The sequence below is a fragment of the Microtus ochrogaster genome, chromosome 4 (assembly GCF_000317375.1).
Source record: "Microtus ochrogaster isolate Prairie Vole_2 chromosome 4, MicOch1.0, whole genome shotgun sequence".
NCBI classification, from domain to species: domain Eukaryota; kingdom Metazoa; phylum Chordata; class Mammalia; order Rodentia; family Cricetidae; genus Microtus; species Microtus ochrogaster.
Window position 1 is genome coordinate 74,464,414 of NC_022011.1, and position 23,965 is coordinate 74,488,378.

Here is a 23,965-nt window from a genome sequence, read left to right on the forward strand (position 1 = left end):
GCTCCTCCATCATCAATTTCATTTGTCCCTTTAAAACTGCCCAAGTTTTGAACCTTGTTTACCCTTGCCCAGCTGTAAACATTTAATCAGAACTTATGCAACTTAACTAAACATGAATCAAGCCATTGGATTTGTCTACCACATTCTTTGGCCAAGTATGGGATCACATAAAATCCTTGCTAGACCGCTCTAAACTTGTTGCATGGTGGCTATGTCTCTTACAGCTAGGATCCTCACAACAGCATGTGAATAAGGCAACACTCCAGGAATTAATGGCTATGGAGGGTGCCAGACGATCCATGCTTGGCTAACACAAATACAGGAGGCCATTTAAATCCCTAGTTCTTTTAAAAGTCTCCCCTTGCTTCTGATTTCTTGGCACCTTCTGGGTACCCAATCCTTTGAGGACTGGTAGTCAAATAAGGCTAAGAGCCTGTCTGGCAGGTCAACCTAACATGGGCACAGCCCAAAATGTTGGGAGGGTGATAACTGAGGTGGGGTTATAAAAATCCATAACTCCCTCAAGGTCACCCAATAAAATAAAATAAAGAAGTGTGAAAATGACAAGATCTCCTGAGTAAATTGGGAGTTTGGGGACCTTGGGGGAGGGTAGAAGGGAGAAGGGAAGCGGCAGGGAGGGGAACAGAGAAAAATGTAGAGCTCAATAAAAATTAAAAAAAAATAAAGAGGGCGATAAAGGCAGGGCAATAGCACAAGCACAGCAAGCACATGCAAACTCACAATGAATAAGGAGATTTGGCCAAAACAACCTGTCAGAGGACCAAAAGCACGGTTACTAATGATGCACACTCTTAGCCAATGCAACATGCCAGCAGCAACCACCAGTTTCAAAGGGACGAACAAAAATCATTCTTGTGGCAGCTTAATTTCCCTCACACCATAAACCCCTCAACCTCTTTACAGTAAAAAGCTTCTGTATTGGAATCTCTCAGGGTCTGTGTCATTGCCTGCACGTCTTCTTCCCTTCTGCACCCCGGGAAATGGGGATCACACAACAGGCAGCAGCAACAAGCCCTCAACAATGGTGTTAAGTAATGCTAACCAGTTTTCTGCTTCTGGGAAAATGATGTGCACTTTTATCTATTTCACAACTAAGCATCAAAAATATTTATGTCTGTAGTTAGAGGTCTATATAGCTAACTATGCACCTAAGTTCTATTTTTTTTCTAATAGTCATATATCAAAGTTCCAATCCATATTATCTCAAAATGTGGCAGTGTTTGATTAGGGAGGCCTTTAATCAAATCTTATTATTTCAGAAATGGGTAAGGAAATGACTTGCCTAATTTCCACCATATAACTACCATTAATATAAGCATAGGAAAACCCATTAACTATAAGGGAGAAGTTCTGAGGAAGAACAAAAGGAAAAAAATTGCCATTTGGTTAAAAATGTATTATAGAGTGATAAGTACAGTGGAAGAGTAAAGGTGGACAAAGTTACATTTTGCAAACAAGTATAATGGGAAATTAGAGTAACTGTCATTATGAGACATAAATCAGAATCCAAAAAAATGAAAATCGTGAAGGGTATATATGACACGACATAATGATTCCATCTTTCTTAGCCATCAAAACATGACAAATGAAAGACGGCATATTTGAGATGCCTCCATATGACCTGATAAAGAGATAGAATCAAGATAACAAAAAATGAATCTATCTCAATGAGATAAAGAGGGGATGAAGATTAGAACTCATAAAAGGAAGGATATGATAATTGAGCAGGGCAAAGAACTAGAGGGGACAGTAAAAGTCACCCACAGCTACAGCCACTGCAGGGAAAGCAGAATCCATATCCATGTGGTGAGCCAGGTGGCCCGAGTGAAAGGAGACTGACAGTACTACTCAGAACACAAGCCAACAGTTAATTATCCTGCTTCAAATCTATTGCAGGTTAGTGAGACCGTGACTTGTTCAGCAGGTGAAATCTCTGATGCTGTAAGGCAGCAGAGCTGATGAGTTCTGTTTTGTCATTCCCCATGACTTGAAAAACTATGATCGGTGCCATCTAGAAAAACCGTTATTTAGAACTAAACCATACTGGTAATTTGACAGTTACAAGTCAAGGGCCTGAATTCAACCTGCCATAGTCATAGGGTGATGGACAGTGAAAGAAGTGGTCCTAGAGAGAAAGAGAACTATAGAAAAGCAACCAAATATATAGTGGTAGGAAGCTCAGCTCAAGCAGTAATAAGTAAAGTGAGAGATAGCCAGACCCTTGGGGACCCTGAGAATAGCATAGAGATGGATAGTTTCCTTCCATCTAGATGTCAGTAGTAGGTCATTCCCTATACCCAGCCATCTGTCATGTGACCTGGAAATGTTCAAACTGCCATAAAAGCACATAGGGAAAATCCTTTAATATATAGTGATAAGCAGAGTCACTTTATATGCATAAATATGTATTACATATAAATAAACCAATATTTATATATTATCTAATATTTATATTATTTATACCTGTATATGAATATATTATTAATAATAGTTCAGAATAAATTCCAGTAATGTAAAGTGGAATTACATGATGCAAAAACAGTCTGCCAATGGAAGAAAAGCTTTAAAAGCTGTACAAGTAGTGGGAAGCTAATATTTAGTATGTATAAAGAACTAAAAATTTAATCATTGAAATAATCCAAACCAATCAAAAGGAGGCATATAAGCTAGACAGACAACTCTCAAAAGAAATGCAAATGGCCAGAAAATATCGGAAGAAGCAGTCAATATTTGGGTTGCAATGAGGGAAGATGAATCATACTCTACTTAAAGAAGTGTGACCTGACGCAGGTGCCGGAGATGGGTACTGACATACCTCAAATAAGTAAAACAAGAACTACTGTATAATCCAGATAGACCTGATATATACATAACTTTAGATCAGCATACCACAGTAATATCTGCATATCTAGAGAATTGGGCGCTCTTCACAATAGCTGTCTGTATTATGGACATTACCCAGAGTCCCATCAACAAAAGAATGAATTTTTAAAAAGTGACATATACTCATGACGAAGATTTGTTGTTACCAAGAAGAACAAACTTACATTACTTGAAGAAAAATAGATAAAACTAAATATCATAATGCTAAGCATAATCACTCTGCCAGAGTCAGAATGACAAATATATTTCTGTCATATATATGTGTGTGTGTGTGTGTGTGTGTGTGTGTGTGTGTGTATAAGCATATATGTATATGACATGAAATAAGAAACTGGAATGCTTTTATGAGAAGAGGGCCAACAGTGAGAGACGGGGAGGGACCTGTATAACTTTTGAAAGAATCACTGTGCACCCAAATGGCTGAACTTTTTAAACACACACACACACATATAATGCATACACACATATATAAATGCACTTATATATTATACGCAATTTGAGGTAAATAAAAACTAATATGACTCCATGTGGCCTTTTCAAAGACCCTTAGTGCTTCTTTTTCCTCCTCCCTCCATCTCCTTTTTGCGTTGACCTCTTTCTCCAAATAAAGTCCTTTACCATTTTCCTCTGGATGAAGGCATTTATACTGATAAAATTAAAATTATTTATATTAATGTCAATATTGATGACTAAATAAATAAGCCACAATTATAACATTATCTTGCATTTTAAACTCATTTCCTACCTTTCAAATTATTTTTAAAACCTTTTCCTGGTATTGTGAGGTATTCATGTAGCTGTTGTCCCCTCTGTTTTTCTAAAATTTATTATATTAAAATATAAATAGATCATTTTCTCCTTTTCCTTTCTTTACTTCAGTTCCTCCCATGTCCCCTCTACTCACTATTCTTTGACTATTTCCATTGATTATTGCTACATATACATATGTATACATATATGCATAAATAATATTCACACAAGTATATATGAACACATAAATACATAGAACCTATTGAGTCTGCTCCTCTTGTTTGTATGTACAGTTTCAGGGATGCCTACCTTGTATTGGGTAACTAATTAGTTGACTTATCCCTGGAAGAGGCTAATTCTCTCTTTCTCAGCAGCCAATAGTTGTCTTAATTCTATGTCTAGGTATAGGACCCAGTGACGTTTTTGTACTTATGAGCAAGCATGCCTATTGATAACATCATTGTTGCAAAGAGTGGCCACTTATTCATTATGGCTGCCCAGGATCAAAATAACCATACAGAAACTATATTGATTAAATCACTGCTTGGCCTATTAGCTCTAGCTTCTTATTGACTAACTCTTTCATCTTAATTTAACCCATTTCCATTAATCTGAATATCACCACGAGGTCATAGCCTACCAGCAAAGTTCCAGCATGTCTGTCTGGGCAGTGATGGCTCTATGGCGTCCCTCTAACTCTGCCTTCTTCTTCCCAGTATGCCATTTAGTTTTTCCCAACTACCTAAGTTTTGCCCTATCAACAGACCAAGGCAGTTTTTTTTATTCATTAATGGTATTTACAGCATACAGAGAGAACTCCTACAACACATCATCGTTTATGTCTTGCTTTCATACCCATTTTTAAGAGAGATTGTCACATACTTTCTGGTATTCTGGCCGTTACAATGTCCTCTGCCACCTGTCATAATGTTCCCTGAGCCATAGCTGCAGGAGCTCTGCTGGAACTGTGCTGCAGGTGCATTCGTTGGGACTTTGTGATCACCAAGATCTATTGAAATCTCATTGTATTCAGTTGTGGTTTCCTGCAGTGCTTTCTGTTTGCCCTAAAGAGAGACTTCTGTGATACTCAGTGATAGCTACATTTAACTATGGCCATAAAGATAAGATTTAGAACTTAGTTTGAAATTATGCTGGTCTGCTAAAGTGGTGGCGGTCGATTCTCTACTGAGGCCCATGACCTTAAACCATCATCACCACATTAGCAGGCAAACCACTTCAGAACAGAGAGTCCAATATTCATTCACAGAGAAGGGCAGGTTAACCATTTCAGGATGGGAGTGTAGTAAGTATTCACAGAGACAGAGCTTTGCAGGGTGGGCTGGTCATGGTGTACTGTAGCTATACGACCTGTTTCCTAGGTGATCTTAGATCTCATTAGGTTGACAACAAGCATTGACCACTACACAGTTTAAAAAGCATGTCTGGAAAGATCCAGGCAGTGATGTAAAGATAAAGTCAAACTGGAAAATACTTCTTGTGAATTTTTATATTTTTAGAATTTTGCTCTAACTTAATAATTCTCTTAAATTAGCATACTGTCATTTGAAATATATTATGAACTGAAGCTTTAAATAAATAATTAATTCATTACTAGTCAAATATGTTTCCTCATAAGGCTCACAGTCTTCTAATGAGATTACCTCCGAAGAAAATTTTTAGACAGTTTTTAATGCATCTGAAGATGTCTGTCTTCAATAACGTGAGTCCTACTGTCATCTATCCATTGACTTTGCAAGTAACTCCAGCATTAAATCCAATAATTATTATGAATATTAAAACTATATTTACAAAGTATTTTTGAATATCCTGAGGGCATTATTTGATGTTATTTAGTACAGAAGTAGCATTTTATTATTAAGCACAATATTATTAACAAAACTCTATAAAATATGGGAATTGAGATAAAATGTGGATTTTTAAGTATTCAGTGCGATGTCTGCATTTACTGCATAGCTCAAATTGAAATGGACTGGAATCAGAGTCGTTTGAATTGTTAGCTGTCTCTTGAGAAAGTCACATAAGAATTAGTATTTGCATTTATTCACAAGTTATATAATATGTCCGTCTTATTCTTGTCTTCTGGTTTTGCAATAATTATTAAGAACTTATGCAAATTCTATTTCTCATTTGAAAACTTGCATTAATGAGGAGATCTAGATCTTCCTTGTTAACTGACTACTTGTGTCTCTGTAGTGTGCCTGAACAAAGAGACTTTCTTTCCTCCCATTTGAGGTGAACTGGGTAAAATTCCTGCTTATGGGACATCACAAACCTTTTCCCACTGTTAATCTTGCCATACATTGTCTTGAATTCATTACATCTTAAAATTGGTATTGTGAAAAATCAGTGTTTTGTGATAATGTTTCCTTTTCCTGGATTAACATTGTTTTTGATTGCTCTTGCAATTCTTTTCATCCTGTTGGGTTGCCTTGTTCAGCCTTGATATGAATGAAGGTTTTTGCCTCATCATTTTGCATCTTGTTTTGTTGTATTTGGTTGTAGTCTGCTGGAGACCTGCTCCTTTCTGAAGGTGTGCAGAGGGACAGTGGATCTGGGGAAATGTGGGTGACGTGGAGGAGAGAAGGGAAGGGAAACTGTGGTCAGATGTAATGTATGGGAGAAGAACCTATTTTCAATTACAAAAACTACTTTAAAAGCTGCCTTTTCTTGGAAGACACATCATTTTTAGAACTTTCTTATTTTAAGTAAATTCCATTACTCTAACTATTGATAATCTTATTTCTAGTTGTTTTAACATTCTCTTTTATCTCCTAGTAAATATTTTAGGCATCAAATGTACTGTTACCATTGTGCTGATTATCCCTGTGTAACTGGAAAACATTTATTCTACCAAAATATTTTATTCTCTAAGATAAAGTTACATAGAAGATAAGGGCTTCTAAACATGTCTTTGTAGCCACTGGAGGGTTCTCCACAAATAACTTCTTCATATTTCAAGTACTTCATATCTTATATGATTCCACTGAGTTTTCAGATTCAAAGTCTCATGCTCTTCCCGTTTTCCTTTAAAGGAAGTATTATCTGTTATAAATCATTAGATATGAAGACGGTATCTTGTTATCATAACCACATCTTAACAATTTATCAAGACTTATAGTGACACAATTATATCCAGTTATAATATAACACATAGTGAAGGAGGCAGAAGAGGGAAGAGAATTATCCACACATGAAGTCTTATTTGGGGTCCTAGTAGTAATTTAGCCCATAAAAGGAGAGCAAAAGAAATGAAACATTACATTATTGTTGTTACAGCACATGGCTTCCTGCCGTATCATCATTGAATAGAGTGTAATCTATCCCAATACCGATTTTGATTAATATTATCTCCCAGACCATGGCATTTTATTCTAGTAAAGATGAGGCATTAGCTAATAAAGTGTAAAATATGTGTAGATGTCTGAGTGAAATCTAAAAATGAAAATTGCTTTGGGATGTTTTTCCTTATGAATAATTCTTTTGGTAACGTCTTTGCCCTAGGCAATTATTTCATATTATTTCTATTTATTTTGACCCAAACCGTTTTTGCCCCAAATATGCCTCAGGTACACCAGCTATGGTGACTCCTGCTATATGAAATTACAGTTCTATGAGTTAATACTTTTGCTCCACTCACCCTCACATCTAATTTAGGATTAGAAATATACATGTTTATTAGACTATTCAGTCAGTAATAAAGTGTTTTGCACTGTCGATATCAGTTTGGGCTTCATATATATTTTGAAGGTTTATAATATATACACAATAATTTAAGAGTTTTATAATATAAGTTTAAAAAGTATGCGTGTGCCTGTACATGTGCATTTGTGTATGTGTATCTGTCTGTCTCTGTATGTACGTCTGTGTGCATTTATGTATGTCTCTGTGTGTTTATATCTACACACAGGAGAACAGTACCCACTGAGTCAAGAATAGTGGAAATTATAGATGGTTGTGAGTCACTAGAAATGGAAATTTAGGACTACACTTGGGTTTACCTCAAGGGCAATCAATATATAATCCCAATGCTCTTATCCACTGAGTCATCATCTCCAACAATTAGGATATTAATTCTCTTTAACTGATTATTGGTTTGATTTCTTACATTTACTTTCTTGCATTTGTTGAACCATCCTTAGGATAAATATAGCTTGATTACGGTGAATAATCTCTCTGTAATATGACTGCATCTAGTCTGTAAGTAGTTTACTGAGAATTTTCCCACTATATTTATTAGGGATGTTAGCCTTAGTTCTTTTTGGCCTTTAGTGCTTTTTGATTGTGTGTTTACCATTAAAATAACACTTTATAAAAGATGTTTGAAAGTTCTTCTTCTGTTTGTATTTTATGGAAAAAAATCTGAGAAGCAGTAGTTAATAGTTCTTTGAAAGTCTAAAAGCATTCTACAGTGAATTCCTTTGGACCTGAGCAGTTCTCAGTTATAAGGCTTTATTGCTGCCATTTCAATATCCGTGTAGGACCACTTAAGTTATTTATTTCTTCTTCATTTAATTTTAGTAAACTTGGCTTTTTTACTTTCACAACTCTGTTTCAATATAGTGTTTGAATCCCTAACTAGACCAATAAGACAAGAGAAGGATAATATGTAGACAATATAATCTTATATATGTAAGAAATCTCAATAATTGCACCAGAAACTTTGAAAGGATGAAATCTGTCAGAATAGTGACAGGATACATTACCAATTTATAAAAATTGATAGCACTTTTAAAGCAATAGCAGCAATTGCTGAGAAAGAGATCACAGACACATTGCTCCTCACAATGGTCTAAAAATACCTAGGCATAAACACAGTCAACTTGGCGGATGACTTCAACCATGAAAACTTACACTTCTGAAAAAAGAAACTGAGGAAGACACTAGAACATGGAAATAACCCTTGATCCTCATGAGTTAGTAGAATTAACAATGTAAAAACTACCATCCCACCGAAAGCAATTTATGGCTTCAAGGCAATTCCAATCCAAGTCTCCATTCATAACAAAAATAAAAAAGCTATTCTAAGACTCATACGGAAGCACAAAAGAGCCTAGGTGCTAAAGCAATTTTGAGAAAAAATGAATGATTCTAAGGGATTAGCAGCGAGCCATCAGCTTGCATCCCAGAGTATAGTAGTAATAAGCTCATGCTACTGGCATGCAATCATACACGCCCACTAATGGAACTCAATAAGAGATCCAACTTTAGCACAAGTAATTAAGCCATCTTATGCCAAGAATATACACTGGAAAGGCATTTTCAACAAGTGAAGGTAGGGATAGCTGATGCCTACATATAGAGGAATAAAATAGACAACTATCTGTCATCCCCTCAAAAATAGATTCCAAAACGTACCAAAAAAACTCAATGTTAAGCCTGAAACACTAAAATTGCTAGTGGAAAACATAAGGAGCACCTACTAAGGCACAGATGTAGGAAACGACTTTTGAAACCTGGGTCCATTCTCTCAGGAATTAACGTCAACAATTGACAAATGGGACCTTATAAGTCCCCAAACCGACCATCTAACAATGGAAACAATTGAATGGTGAGAAAGTTCACAGAGTAAGAATGAATCTTCGATAAATCCGCATATAGTGAATTATTAGTCACATCAATCAAAGACCTCAAAGTACTAAGAATAAATAAAACAAATTACCCAATCACAAAACACACAATAGATCTGAGCAGAGATTGCTGAACAAGGTGCAAAGTTTCAGGTTTTCTTGCTGCCATGCCTCTGCTTGGTCACCATGGGTGCTAACGCCCTGAAATGGTAAGCACCAAGTTAAATACTTTTCTTCTATAAGTCATAGATGTTACATATTATTAAGGAAATAGAAAAGAGACTAAGATACCATCTAAGTGGATAGTCATATATCTATTCCCAAAATGGTAAAAAGGTATATCAACAAGAGGAACAACAGGTTTAATAGCTAGGAACGGTTAAAAGTAAGAAAATAAACAAACAAAAGATCCATTGCCCGAGATTGATTAGGAAACATTCGTTCATTGAAGAACAGTAGTAGTTCAATGCTTATTTCTATATGAAGGCGTGTTGTTCATTAAATTGGAAAGGCTTTCTGGCAAACTGCATAACTTTTATAGAATTCTTTTAGTTTCTATATAAATTTGTCTAAGTAAGAAGTTTGAAGGTTTCTTCACTACTCTATTATCTTCTGCTTCCATGTATTTCTTCTTCTCTGCATTTTTGTTTTGTGTCTAGTACTTACTGCCAATGCTTAAGCTAAAATGCTTAGCTTTCTTCATCTCAGCAGAGATTTGAGAAGAAAACTGAAATGAAAGCCCGAAAGGGATCCTGTGGCTTCAAATTAGGACTGACTGCATATTTACAAGGGCAGGATGGTATCTAGGTTGAATTTACACTAAGTGAAAGCAGACTATATGTCCTCACATAAAGTCTGCCATGATGGCCAGAATAAGGATCTCCATGGCACCCACATGCTGTAGAAATTCCTACAGCTGGTAGCCTTTAAGTTGCCTGCTCACTTGGGAGTGGCCTCTTATACATGTAAAGTTCATGTTTGCCTTCTCTTCTGGTGTCATAATTCGGTTCCTGTTCCCCATTTGTGCAGAGAATTGTGATCTGTGAGTCTACCCCTAAATAAATAACCCTTTATTATACTCAATTCTGAGCTAGCATGGGATTTCTTCTTAGCTTCCTTCTTCATCTGGGGCTCGCATGAGGCTGAGCTCCACATCTACCAGGTGGACCAGCTTAAAAGCCTAAGTGGTCTACAACCCAGAAAGTTTCCCACCCCTGCCCACTTGCTTGCTTTTACCTACTAAGCTTTCTTTCTTTCTTTCTTTCTTTCTTTCTTTATTTATTTATTTATTTATTTATTTTGTAAAATTCCTGGTGCTAAACTGTGTGATGAGACTTGGAAATTTTTTAAACTTATACACTTCCCCTTCCCCCCCCCCCCACTGTCCCATATCCTGCCGTGTGTCAACTAGCACAACTTCCAGTTTGTGCTCCCTGCCTGTGAGTTCTGGACTTCTTTCTCCATGTATAGAATTAATTTAATTGCTTTTAATTTGTCAAGCAAAGCATATTTCTCAGTATTTAACCAGCACCAACATGAAAAAAACCAAAGCGGCTCAGGAACTTTTTGTATTACCACTGAATGCAAGGCTGCTACTCGCAACTCTACAACCATGACACCTGCTGAACAATAAAGATTATTACACCTAAAAAATTTACCGGAACTAATACCAGGTAAATGTTTTATTAATTAATAAATTAATAAACTTGAAAGTTATATAATGACAGACAATATTACCATACAGAATTTTAGTAAATTTTTTTCTAATACTATGGATTGTATTCTGCAATGCTTATATGGTTATTGTAATACATCCATTTATTGGATATTGAGACTCAGATATTTTTCTTTATATTATATCCTTAAGAAAATGGTTTGAGAACATCTCCCTGGACACCTGCGAGCCCCTCTAGAGTCAAGTCTCTTGCCAACCCTAAGATGGCTCCCTTAATTAGGATATATACTTCCCTGCTCCCATATCCACCCTTCCTTTATCCCAATCATCCCATTGCCCCAAGCTCCCCCCATCCTACCCTTCTCAATTTTCTCTCCCCATCTCCCCTTACCCCCATCCCACCCCACCCCCAAGTTCCCAATTTTTGCCCAGCAATCTTGTCTATTTCCCATATCCAGGAGGATGACTATATGTTTTTCTTTGGGTTCACCTTCTTATTTAGCTTCTTTAGGATCACAAATTATAGGCTCAATGTCCTTTATTTATGGCTAGAAACCAGTTATTAGTGAGTCCATCCCATGTTCATCTTTTTGGGTCTGGCTTACCTCACTCAGGATAGTGTTTTCTATTTCCATCCATTTGCATGCAAAATTCAAGGTGTCATTGTTTTTTACCGCTGAATAGTACTCTAATATGTATATATTCCACACTTTCTTTATCCATTCTTCCATTGAAGGGCACCTAGGTTGTTTCCAGGTTCTGGCTATTACAAATAATGCTGCTATGAACATAGTTGAACAAATTCTTTTGTAGTATGATAGGGCATCTCTTGCGTATATTCCCAAGTGTGGTATTGCTAGATCCTGGGCTAGGTTGATCCCGAATTTCCTAGGAAACTGCCACACTGCTTTCCAAAGTGGTTACACAAGTTTGCATTCCCACCAGCAATGGATGAGTGTACCCCTTTTTCCATATCCTCTCCAGCAAAGGCTATCATTGGTGTTTTTGGTTTTAGCCATTCTGACAGGTGTAAGATGGCATCTCAAAGTAAGATAGGATAATTATTGAAACATTTATCTCATGTTTCTTGCTTGATATTGCTTATGCTGGTTATAATTTTTATTTTTATAGCTGATATTTGTTCTTATTATGTATAATTTTGTATTAGGCTTAGAATTCTCTTATTTAAACAAAAGTGGGAGGTGTTGTAGGAAATCCTACAGCCAGTAGCCTTTTAAATTACCCGCCCACTTGGGCGTGGCCTCTATACTATATAACACTTTCATTTTAAATTAATCTTAAGAAAATTATAATCCAAGAATAACCAGGGATAATAGCAATATGCAACAAAAAATTATAGAGCCCTGGGTTTCCTTGTACATAAAATTAGCCATTTTCAGACTTTAAATCTTTTTAGATATGACATAGGTCTAAAAGACCATCTTGTACTTTCTTAGGGGAATTAAGTTACATATCTTCTTAAAAAGAGTAGATATATATCTGAAGGATTATCATATTTCTATTTAATATGGCATTAAAGTTAGTGAAAGAATGATGGGAGTCTTTCAGGAGCACCCTTGACCACTGCTGTTTGTTTGACCACTAACATAGTGGGTTTGGATGTAGCGATGATTAATTTAGAACAAGACACTATCAACAAGGCAAGAAAATCAGGGCAGATCCCCTGGTAATAAGGACGGCAAATGTACCTTCTCAGAGAATGACCTAATTCCTTCCAATTCCCTGGTCAGTCACAATCACTGGGATTCTCTGCTTTATGGGTGGCAATCATGTATATAACTATGTCTAACAGAGCCCTCTCTCTTTCCTTCATTTCCACTATTGCTGGACTATTTATAACCTCACGTCACATTCTTAAATGAATATAAGGTGAAAGAAAGCATGAATCCCAACTGCAACATGGAAATATATCCAGGAAGTTCTAAAGTTTGTTTTAGACACAATGTAAATATAGATGTGGCTGAGGAGAACTGGCATAGCCAGCACCACAAGTGTTTTTTCTAATTTTCACCCCCAGATTCCTTTCCAGGAGGGCTGAGATAGGACCATGAAACTGCAATTTTATTATCATTTTATGTGATTTGTTAGCACATAAATTTTCAGAACCCATGACCCGATCAGGACTTGTGCTTTTCTACCCTTCTCTAAATAATTATGCATTCCCTTTAGAGCTGATTTTTAAAGTTTATTGTATTGTAAAAATTCTTTTCTTCTGTCAAAAAATGTCTTAATGGTAGCTTCTCATTTAGAATAAACGTTCAAAATCCCAATGCAGACTCTACACTTATGTCAATGAAGAGAAACAAGCAGGTAAACTATACATTACACTGACATTATGTAGAGGGGACCAAACACATCACATCACATACAGAGGATGCAGAGAGACTGAACATATTTATGGATAATATTCTCTTTGCTCTTTGGGAACAACAAACACAAACACATTAGTTTTGAAAATACCAGTTCCCAGTTGCTCTGTCTCTGAGGTTACTCACTCGAGGTGTGTATGCGTGTATGCGTGTGTGTGTGTGTGTGTGTGTGTGTGTGTGTGTGTGTGTGTGTAAGAATTTTTAGCACAGGCATATTGTGCATGCATGGCACCAGGTTATTTTGGCACAATTCTATCAGATTAAAGATCTACTGAGACATCCTGTAAGTCTCGATAAAACAGCTCCTGGTGTCTGCAACTGTCAATGACGGCACTCCAAATGTTCAGTCTGTGCAGCAGCAGGGCTTATGTAACAGTCTACCTACAGTCAGGCTTCTGCCAAAGCATTGCAAACATCTGAGCATGTATCCAAACATTGTAAACTAGCTTCACCGAGGTAAGAGAAAATACATGCGGGAAAGGCATCTTCAGTACAGTCACATACATTTAAAAAACCATTTGTCAATATATTTATGTTTTAAGAGAAATATGAAAGAAGGGAGAAAGGGGAAAGAAATGGGAGAAGAAAACAACAAAAAGGTCAGGTTTAATTTAATGTTTTTTGACTGTGGTATAGCTTCATGGTCTTGTGTTCACCTACCCAGGATGGATTCTAGATCCACATCTCCAAAAAAAATACATAAATAGCTGAAAAATATCCATTTTTCAAGTATCTTGGAAAGCTTATAAAACCATTCAATAATCTTGTGTTTGTGGTAGAAAATAGTTACAAAACAGAGTTGAATTTTAGAAAATTTGTATTTTCAGAATTTGATTATGCCAAGATCAAAATGTGTTATTCTCTGATTTGAAAGCTTCCAGTCTCATAAAAATTTCAAGTTCTGTAAAATAAATGTGATGTCTAGGTGAGAATTAATCTCATCTAAAAGAGTAATAATTTCACTCTATGTCCTCAGAGCTCCCAGGTCTATGGCATAATTAATCTTCTGTACACAGACTATATTAACAAATTTTCTGACAACTTCCAATCACTTTTCTTTCAAGTGTGGTCAAGCATGGGGGCCTTGGTATAAAAGTCCATTGCCTTACAGAGTGTTTTCGATTCTATAGGCATAAACTCTTCATGTCAGAACCTATGGTAAGAAGACTAGAGCGAGACACTCTATGTGTAGAGAGACCACTGTCTCGTTAGGAAAATTCCTGCTCTGTTATATATTCTGCATGACTGGATTCCAATTCTCCTGTGCTGGAATTTATAGAACTTTCCTTTTTACCATCTGTCATCCAAAACTTGGTTACTTTGTTTTGTTTTGTTTTGTTTTTTAGCAACGTAAAAACTTTTTTTTTACCTTGTTTTATTTTTCAACTTAAGAATTTTCCTTGCTATTTTTGTTCACTAATTAAAAAAACTAATTCAATTATGTATACGTGGCATGGGGAAAGGAGGCATCTTCACATGAGTGTAGGTGCCTGTGGAGGTCAGAAGAGCACACGTGGCCATTGGGTCTCTTGAAGCGGTAGATACAGGCAGTTTGGAGTCTTTGAATGTGAGTGTTTGCAAACCAAGTTTGGGTTCTGTGGATGAGTATTACATTTTAACTGGAGAAATGTCTATCCAGCCCATTACCAGTATTATTATAAAGAAAGCCCTTGTTTCCTTTTGCAATGCTTATGTTTTTCTGACAGTACATCTGATGTTTTCATTTAAATGACTTGTGTTTGCTGTATATGCATTTGTTTAATTAATGCTTTGTGTGTGTGTGTGTGTGTGTGTGTGTGTGTGTGAATGTGTGTATGTGTGTGTATTTCAGTCAAACTGAATGGTAAGTCATATATCACTATTATGTCCTAAATATTCATATGGTTGAGAATTGTCGCTAGGATCAATGGTGAGCATAGCAGGCAGGTTGATACTTGGACGTAGATTTAGTTATGCTACTTGTAAGCACATCTCCAATGAGACCCTGTTGTTGATTGTCTACCTCCTTGGCTTTTTACTCAGCGTTCTTATTAGCAGTGGTTTGGTCTACACATTTACAATTTTTAAAGGACATCTCCCTGTTTTGTTTTATTACTTCATTTATTGTCTCTTGATATTACCGCAACTCTGCAGCTGTGTACTTATTTCAACTAAGTTTTCATGCCTAATTAAGTGTCAGGTATTTATTTCCTTGGCCATTTAGCTAACTCAGACTGTATTTCTTGACAAATTGCCAAACTAACATAGTCAGACCTAACTCGCTGTCTTCCTCCAACCAATATCCTGTCGCATTTTCTTTTCTATCTGTGATTAGTCCTTCTAAGACACAGTGAGTAAAAATAAGCAAATAAAACCTTAGTATCATTTTCAAATTTTCCTCTTCTTTCTACCATCCTTAATATGCAAGGAAGCATCAAAAATAATTTTATAACTTTAACACATTTTGATTCTCCCCTTCATCAACTATTTCATAGTCTAAACAAACACTGGGCATTCTGATACTTGACAATAAAATCACATTTCTGACAATACATTTGCTGCATAATCAGCACCTATATAGCATCCTCTGTAAGATTCTGCTTCACTCCCTTGAGTACCATTTAATTGCAGAAGTTCAAGTAGGCATGTCTCTTCTTAATGCAGTAAATATATGGTAAATCTCCGCTGTGTTAAACTGTTTTATATGACTATGATGATAGATTACTTGATCTTGTAATCTGATTGTTTAACAAAGCATGGCCAATTATGGAAGTAAGCAGTAATAAGTCTATTACTATTAAAGTGGTGTATAATACTAAATGTCCAAAAATCTCTGCCAACAAAAGCTGAAGGTGGAGTTCTGAGAACAATAAAGATAAATTATGACATCACTTTTCTCAGTATCAAAAGGTTTTAAGTTTTGCCTAAACAACTACTATCTTAATTAAATAAATGAATCCAAATGATACAATCAGACCAGAAGCAGGCATTTCTTTACAAAAAGAGGAAGTTAACATTTTTTTGGAATTATGTCAAATAGGCAATTATTTCCACAACATTAATAGTTGAATAATAAAGTTTAGAAGTTCTTCTGTCCATGAAATGGTCTCAAAGAGAAAGCACTCAGTAACCTAGAATACAAATTATATTTAGGTTGACAAGCTAGTTAATAACAGAAGCCTGTTCTCTCAATAAATATTAGCAATAACAGCAACGTAAACACATAGACTACAAATTTCATGACATCCAAGGTCATTTGAGGCTGCTCTTTCTAACGATATCTAGACTGTCCCTCCACTATTTTATATTGAAATGAATTAAATATTTACAGGCATACCTTTTATTTGTCCCTTGTTTCATGTTATTGATGTTCTTCAAAGTAATGCCTGTTTCACCTTGCAGTAACTTTTTGATAAACAGGTTTTGCATCTTTTTATGTGGCACTTATATAATAAATTTGTATTGACATTTTTGTCATCCTAACAATTCCATCAATAATTGATGTACACCTTCTGAAAGTATAAACAATGTGTCATTAGGAAAGCCAATAATGCCGTGGATGACATTATTCAGTAAATTTGTTGGTTCTTGACATTGCTTTATTGAATTCTAGAGGTCATTCAATCAACCACCCTCTTTGAATTCAGCATGTTATTATCTTCAGAAGTAGTAATGTGGTCTGTCATTTCCATGAGCCACTGTATTCTTATCAGAGCTTAGAGATCACCTAGAGTTGCACAGTCCATTCAATCCTGCATAAACTTGTTTAGGAATATATGTAGCAAGCAAATTTCCCAAATCTTAAGAAGGTCGGATCTTTTTCTCATATATCAAAATACTAAGGATAATTCTTTTAAGAGAAATTAATGAATTCTTGTTTATGCAAATACACACTTATATATGATTTTACTTACCTATGAAATATATGTGTGCATTTCAAACACTTGTGCATAAAGACACAGTTAATTTTATCCATTCATATCTATGTATTTTAAGTACATAAGTTTTTAAAGTGTGAAAGTATGGTCAACAGTTCTTGGAATAATTGCAGCATCTGTGTTTTTTCCTGAAGTTATTTTCTGAGAAAAAATAACAAGCAGACTACATAGTTTAAAAATATGTGTTTTAAATACTTAGTAACTTGATGCTCAAAAGGCTGTTGAGTAACTTTAGCTATCTGCAAAGTTGGAAAAATGGCTATTGAGTAACTTGAGTTATCTTCAAAGTTATAAAACATAAGTTTTTTAGCATTTGTTGAACTGAAATATGACACAAGCTGGAATTTCCCATATTCGACTCAACATTCCACAGTTTAGGTTATACATACCCACAACTGTGTTCTAAAAGTAGGGACATTTCAGGAATAAAAACTACGTAAGTTTGAAGGTGTGTCCAGTTCTAAACAGTAGGATGATTGCCACTTTGTTCTACCTAGCACAGGCATCCACAATGTTGATGCTCTGTTTGCATATTAACCAGTGTAATGCCACCTGAATTATTAGATTGTTGTGTTGTCACAATGCGTACACACTATTATCATCTAATCACCCAATGAGGGCAATGATTATAAGAATAGTGATGATAAGTTTCAATTTGCCGCATGTGCTTGTCTTAAGTAAAGTTTAAAGTTCTTGATTGGAAAAAGAAAAAGTAAACATATTTTTAATGCTTGCAAAGAGCCAAACACTCTTCTTATTTAATCTCCACAGTGCCTGATTTATACCTAAATATCACAGCACATATTTATGTATAGAAAAACATGCCACATATAGGATCCAATTATATCTTGTATTCTGAATGTTCACTGAAGACCTTGGAAAATACTTCCTGTATATAAGAGAAACTACAGTATAATTTTACTTAAAGTAGAAAAACAGTATTAATTGAATATTTCTTCACCAATCAGTATAGCTCTTGAGGAAGAAACATGACTAGTGTGCCTCCTCAGCTTAGATCATGAAGCCCAATATGGACAAGTTCAACAGAATCAACGATATGGGATCAGGAAAACTCTTAGGAATCCCAGTCTTTAGGAGAGTAACTGCCAGAGCGAAAGCAGGACTCCTGAGCCTTTTTTCTAAAAATCAAGATGTGATTTTGATAACCAAAGGCTCCGCTAGTTTGTCCTCTGCAATTCTGAATGCTGTCATTTTCTTAAAGTTCCCTTTAGGAGAAAAGGTTGGGTGGGAACTGCTGTCATGAGAAAAGGTAACATCTGTTCACTACTGCAAACACCCCCTTCTTGTTAGGTTCCTGTGACAAACTGGGTTGAATATTTATCTGTGTAATAGAGACCTCTTTTCTAGACTCCCATTGACTCATTTTCTTTTGAGATGGCACGGTATTGACATCCCCATTACCACCTCTGGGACTGCTTCTCAAACTGGAAATAAAAGTCCTCTGCTCTCTTTGTGCTAGATGCACCTGTGTGGAAAAAGCTAGCCAAATGAGCAAAGGCTTCACTTGCTAGTTTGTTAGACTTGTGTAACATTTCCATCTTATTTCCTACTACTCCCCTGATAAAGCAAAAGAGAAAATCCCTCTCAGCCATGTACACTGTGAGTTACAAAGCTTCTCAACACTTTCTGAAGATTTTCGCCATAGGTAAACACAGAGTACCCTATGTGTTTATGGATTACTGCTGCTTCAAAATCTAAATTTCACTCTACCCATGCTCTACTCCTGGGAGTGCCCTCCTACATCAGTGCACATTGTTCCTATTTCTAACCTGCCATAGGGCGTGGCCTCTACTTGTACTGGGAAATTTATGTTTTACAACTTATTAAACCATTGCTCTTATAATAATATCAATGCCTCTGTGTTTTTCTTTGCTCTGTCTCTATGTAGTATACTTACATTTTCCCCAACATTAAACTATCCACTCTTTACCATTATGTGGTCCATCATGTTCACAACTGTTAAAGTTTATTTAACTTTGCTTGATGTTAGTATAACGTATATTATTTCACTTTCTCCTTAGAGGTGCTGAGTACATAATTCCATCAATAAAACTTTTTTTTTGGTTGTATGAAGCAAATTTCTTTCTTTTATTTCAAATTATCCATGCTGCTGATTTCAAGACACTCAAATTTAATGCTTGTAAAGAAAGCCTTTGCTGTGGGAAGCACAGAACACTGACTTTGTCTGAAGTCTTTATTTTACAGTTGCCTATAAACCTCCATCATGCCTTCACTTCTGGATCCAGAAATCCCAGCGCACTTAGAATGCACAATTTCCATCTGTGTCTTGTTCCGCTGGTTAGTTCCCATCATTCGCTCTGTCCTCCCTCCCCAGTGAGAGGATCCCTTACTCTCAGTGAGGCATGTGTATGCGGCAATCAAGACATTTCCATCTATTTGTTACTTACTGAAACGGTATTTAAGTAGAGGCGTTATGTTACTGTTATTATTATTATTATTATTATTATTATTATTATTATTGTGAGCTAGTATGTGCTTTTTTCATTCTTTCTTATTGACTGCAAAGAATGGGGGTGAGGTGGCCATTTTGGACAGTTAGGAGCCATGTCATAAATGGTGTACATACAATCTAATGATCTGGAGCTTCATTAAATTACAGCTTGATTTTGCCTAAGGGAGAGAGACTTTGGTCTCACACGAGTAGTAATTAGTTTGGATTTTTTTTTTTTTTTGGTCAACTTATCTTAACCAGCAATGAAATTCGTTTTTCCTTTTTGTTGTTTGCGTGTGGTATCTGCCAGGTATTTCTGTGATTTACCTCCTTAACACAGATTCAGTGGGAGTGGACAATGTCTTAATGCTGCAGCCTGTGCAGCCTGCCAAGTTCTTTCTGATAGAGTGGCAATCTTGGTTTTTAGCATAGCAAAGAATTTCAGGAGGAGTTGGGGTGAAGCAAGCTGGGATTTGTCCAGAAGGCAGTGCACACCCAAGGGATGGGTAAGACTTCTCAGGACAGGGTCCCACTTACATGCTTTAAAAGAGCTGTTTGTTTGAAGTTAGATTGTTTAAAATATGTAATTTACAAACAAGCTCAAAGATTAAACAAAGCCTAAAAATTAAAATTAAAAGAACCATGAATTTGTTTGCTTATTTCTCTTACCTTCAACAATTTCCTTTTGCAAATGAAAATTTATATTTTGGGGGGTGGGTGAGATGCATATTGTTTAGGATTATGGATGAGAGGGGGTGTTTAGGGGATTAAACTTGAAGGTGCTGTAGGTTGTAGCCTTAAGCTGTTTAAATACTTGTTTGAAATAGTTTTTGGAAAAAGGAGCATTGTCCCTCTGTAAGTAATTCACCTCCCACTCCACCCACACTCTCCCCATGAGTGAAGGTTTGTAGTTCCAGAGTGGATCATCCATAATATTGGGGACTGGTTACATTGTGTCTGTAGTCAGGATGTGATTGGTTACATTGTATCTGTTCAGGAAGCAACTTTTTACATTGTACCTGTTCAGGAAGCTACTGGTTACATTGTATCTGTACTCAGAAAGCTGTGAACAGACAGGCTGTGGTGCTAGACTCTCTCTCTCTCTCTCTCTCTCTCTCTCTCTCTCTCTCTCTCCCTACCTACCTGCCTATGTACCTACTACATATCTATCATAAATAAAAACCTCAAGGTTTTCTGAAAGTGGCTTACTTTCCCTGAGAGGGCCCATCTCCTAAGGATTCCCGAACCTTCCAAAATAGCACCAACACTGAGTACAAAATATCCAAACTTTTAAAAATAAAGGGATAAATTGAAGAGCAAAACATTTATGTATCTATTCAAAACATGCTGTTCATTTGATGACAGAGAATCCATAGTATTATCTATTTAATGAAGAACCAACAGAAGGCATCAACCAACTAAACAAAACTATGCTGTACCTAATAGAGGTAGTTAACATGTTTGTGTTATTTAATAAATTCCTATGGATGTTGAACATTATAATCAATGTATTATATTTTAGTACTTTAGTATTTTAACAGAAAATGTTCTAGTTGCTAAGCTAGGACAGTGATTTTTAAGAATCAACTATAGTAAACTAAGAGGTCACTCATCAAAATGTCAGTACTCTATTCTTCCCCCTATACCTCTAGAATCAGTTCCCTGAAAATGTCATTTATACAGTCCCAAATGAAACTGACACAGCTGACGATTTCTGTGTTTCTTTTCTTTTATTTTTTTTCATAGATGGAGACTGTTCATTTGTTTCCTGGCTGTGCAAACCCAAATAATCACACAGAAACCATATTAATTACAACACTATCAATGACTCAGGTATATTTCTAGCCAGCTCTTATATATTGAATTAAACCATTTCTATTAATCTCTGTGTTTCCATAAGACTGTGGCTTACTGGAAAGATTCCAGGTCCTTCTTCTTCTGCAGCTACATGGTGTCTCCTTGACTCTGCCTAGTTTCTCACTACATCTTTGTTTGGATTGTCCACCTGACTTTATTCTGCTCAGCCATAGGCCAAAGAAGTTACTTTATTAACCAGTGGTAATAAAACGTATTCACAGCATACAGAGGGGAAATCCCACATCAGTTTTGGTTTGCTTTGCTTTGTTGAGACAAGGTTTCTCTGTGTAGCTTTGGAACCTGTTCTGGAACTTACTCTGTACACCAGGCTTACCTAAAACTCACAGAGATCTGCCTGCCTCTGCCTTTTGAGTGCTGGTATTAAAGATGTGCGCCACTAATACCTAGCCAACAGCTGACAATTTCTGACGCTATTGCTACAAAGGAAGATGTGGAACATGTTATGTCTCAAAAGATGAAGTACAAACAGCCGAGAAAACTTTATAAAATGTTCAACATGCTTATCAATCAGGAAAATGGAAATATGCATGATTTCAAAGGATACAAGAAATGATCGGTCTCATCAAGTTGTGAACCCTGTGAGCCACAATGACTACCTTGTCAGGATATGGCCACGGATGGAATAGTTGGCACTAGTGATATAAAAATAATTAACTATTCTCTGATTTGATGTAAAGCTCACTCCACAACATAGAACTAAACTTTGGCATCATAGATAGGTCATAGAATTTAAGGGGAAAACTAATATAATGGTTCTGGTTATAGACATAGTATTAAAATTAATCTTAACTACTTTTTGCTATATCCATAGAAAAGTGCAGCTTTCAGCCATCGTCAAAGAAACTTTGTGTTGAAGCAGATGGCAGTTAACACAGAGACCCAGAACTGGTCAAGGTATAGAGATTGAAACCCCAGAGTGATCAGCCTTAAATGGGCACAAGATTTTAAGAGGCAAGGGTGGTGGATGACTTGAAGGGAAGAATGTTTCCTATACTCAATTCAGCAAACACACATATGAATTCACAGTAGCAGCAACAGCATGAGCGAGATCTGTGAAACCTCAAGTCAGATAAAATTCCAGACTGGAAAGGGGTAGATGGGATGAATTTCGACTCCTAGCTGAGGAAGTATTGCAATTTGACAGGTCTTGAGTCAAGAAAAGTCAGTTTTCGCTAAGGGCGTTATCATTTGTAAATTGACCGCAAAGTCACACCCAAATTAGGTAACACAAATTGGATTATAGGACTTGATCGGGGAAGGGGGAGGGAGATGGGAGGCGGTGGCGGGGGGGGGGGAGATCCTTAATTGAATAATAAAATTTAATTAAAAAAAATAAAATAAAAAATAAAACATCTTTTACTATGTAAAAAAAAGAATATTTTAAAAAGAATAATACAAAGATGGATAGGTTGTGAGTTGTGGGTGAATCTGAGAGGAGTTGGGGTGAATATTGTCAAAATACATTTTATGAAATCCTCAAAGAATTAATAGAATATTAGTTTTAAAATGTCATTTTAATTCCTTTCCCCACACCTTTTTTTACAAACTAATCTTCAGAATTTTCTCTTTCTCCTATGTGGACTGGCTTAGCTCATCTACCACTAACTTTATAAAGTTGGCAGAATAATTTGAAGACTTTATGGTCATACTTTACACTTTTTCTTAAATAATTATTCTATGTTACACTATTGACTTATATTCATTTTAAGCATCTGTAGTTATATGAAAGTCTTTTTCAAAGTAAAAACAGAAAAGCGTTCATGTTCTGACAAAGAAATTGAGATGGTTGAGGTAACTGACGAACTGAAATATGTTCCAATTTCAGATTCCTTAAATCAATTTTATAATATGTATAGATCAAAGAAAATAAAATCAACTATTAATCTGTGTTAATGATAAACATGCTAAGTATATAACAAATTACTTCATAAGCTTGTTGACTTGTATGCACATGTACATTGATAAATCTTTACACACACACTGATTTATGTGCCTCTGTCATTATTTTATAGCTCTTATAACTGTGGAACAAGGCAAAATGTATCTATTAAATGATCATGAGCGCAAGGATTCTATCTGCTTATTAGACATGCTCAGTAGACCCCACCTACCACAATTAGAAGTGTTAGGATGTATTATATGAGTTTTAAAAAAATCATCTGATCTTTACCAAAACCATAGTTAATAAAATTGACAAATTTTGATTTCATCTTTATTATTTTCAGTTATTACTACAGGATATATATATATATATCTCCTGTAGTAATATATATATTAATATATATTAATATCAAGTGAAAAATCAGTAAGATTACAGCCAAGACATGTAGTTGGTACAAAACCAATAGGCACTCTTCATGTTGGAAACTGAACAGTAAATCCCTCTTCAT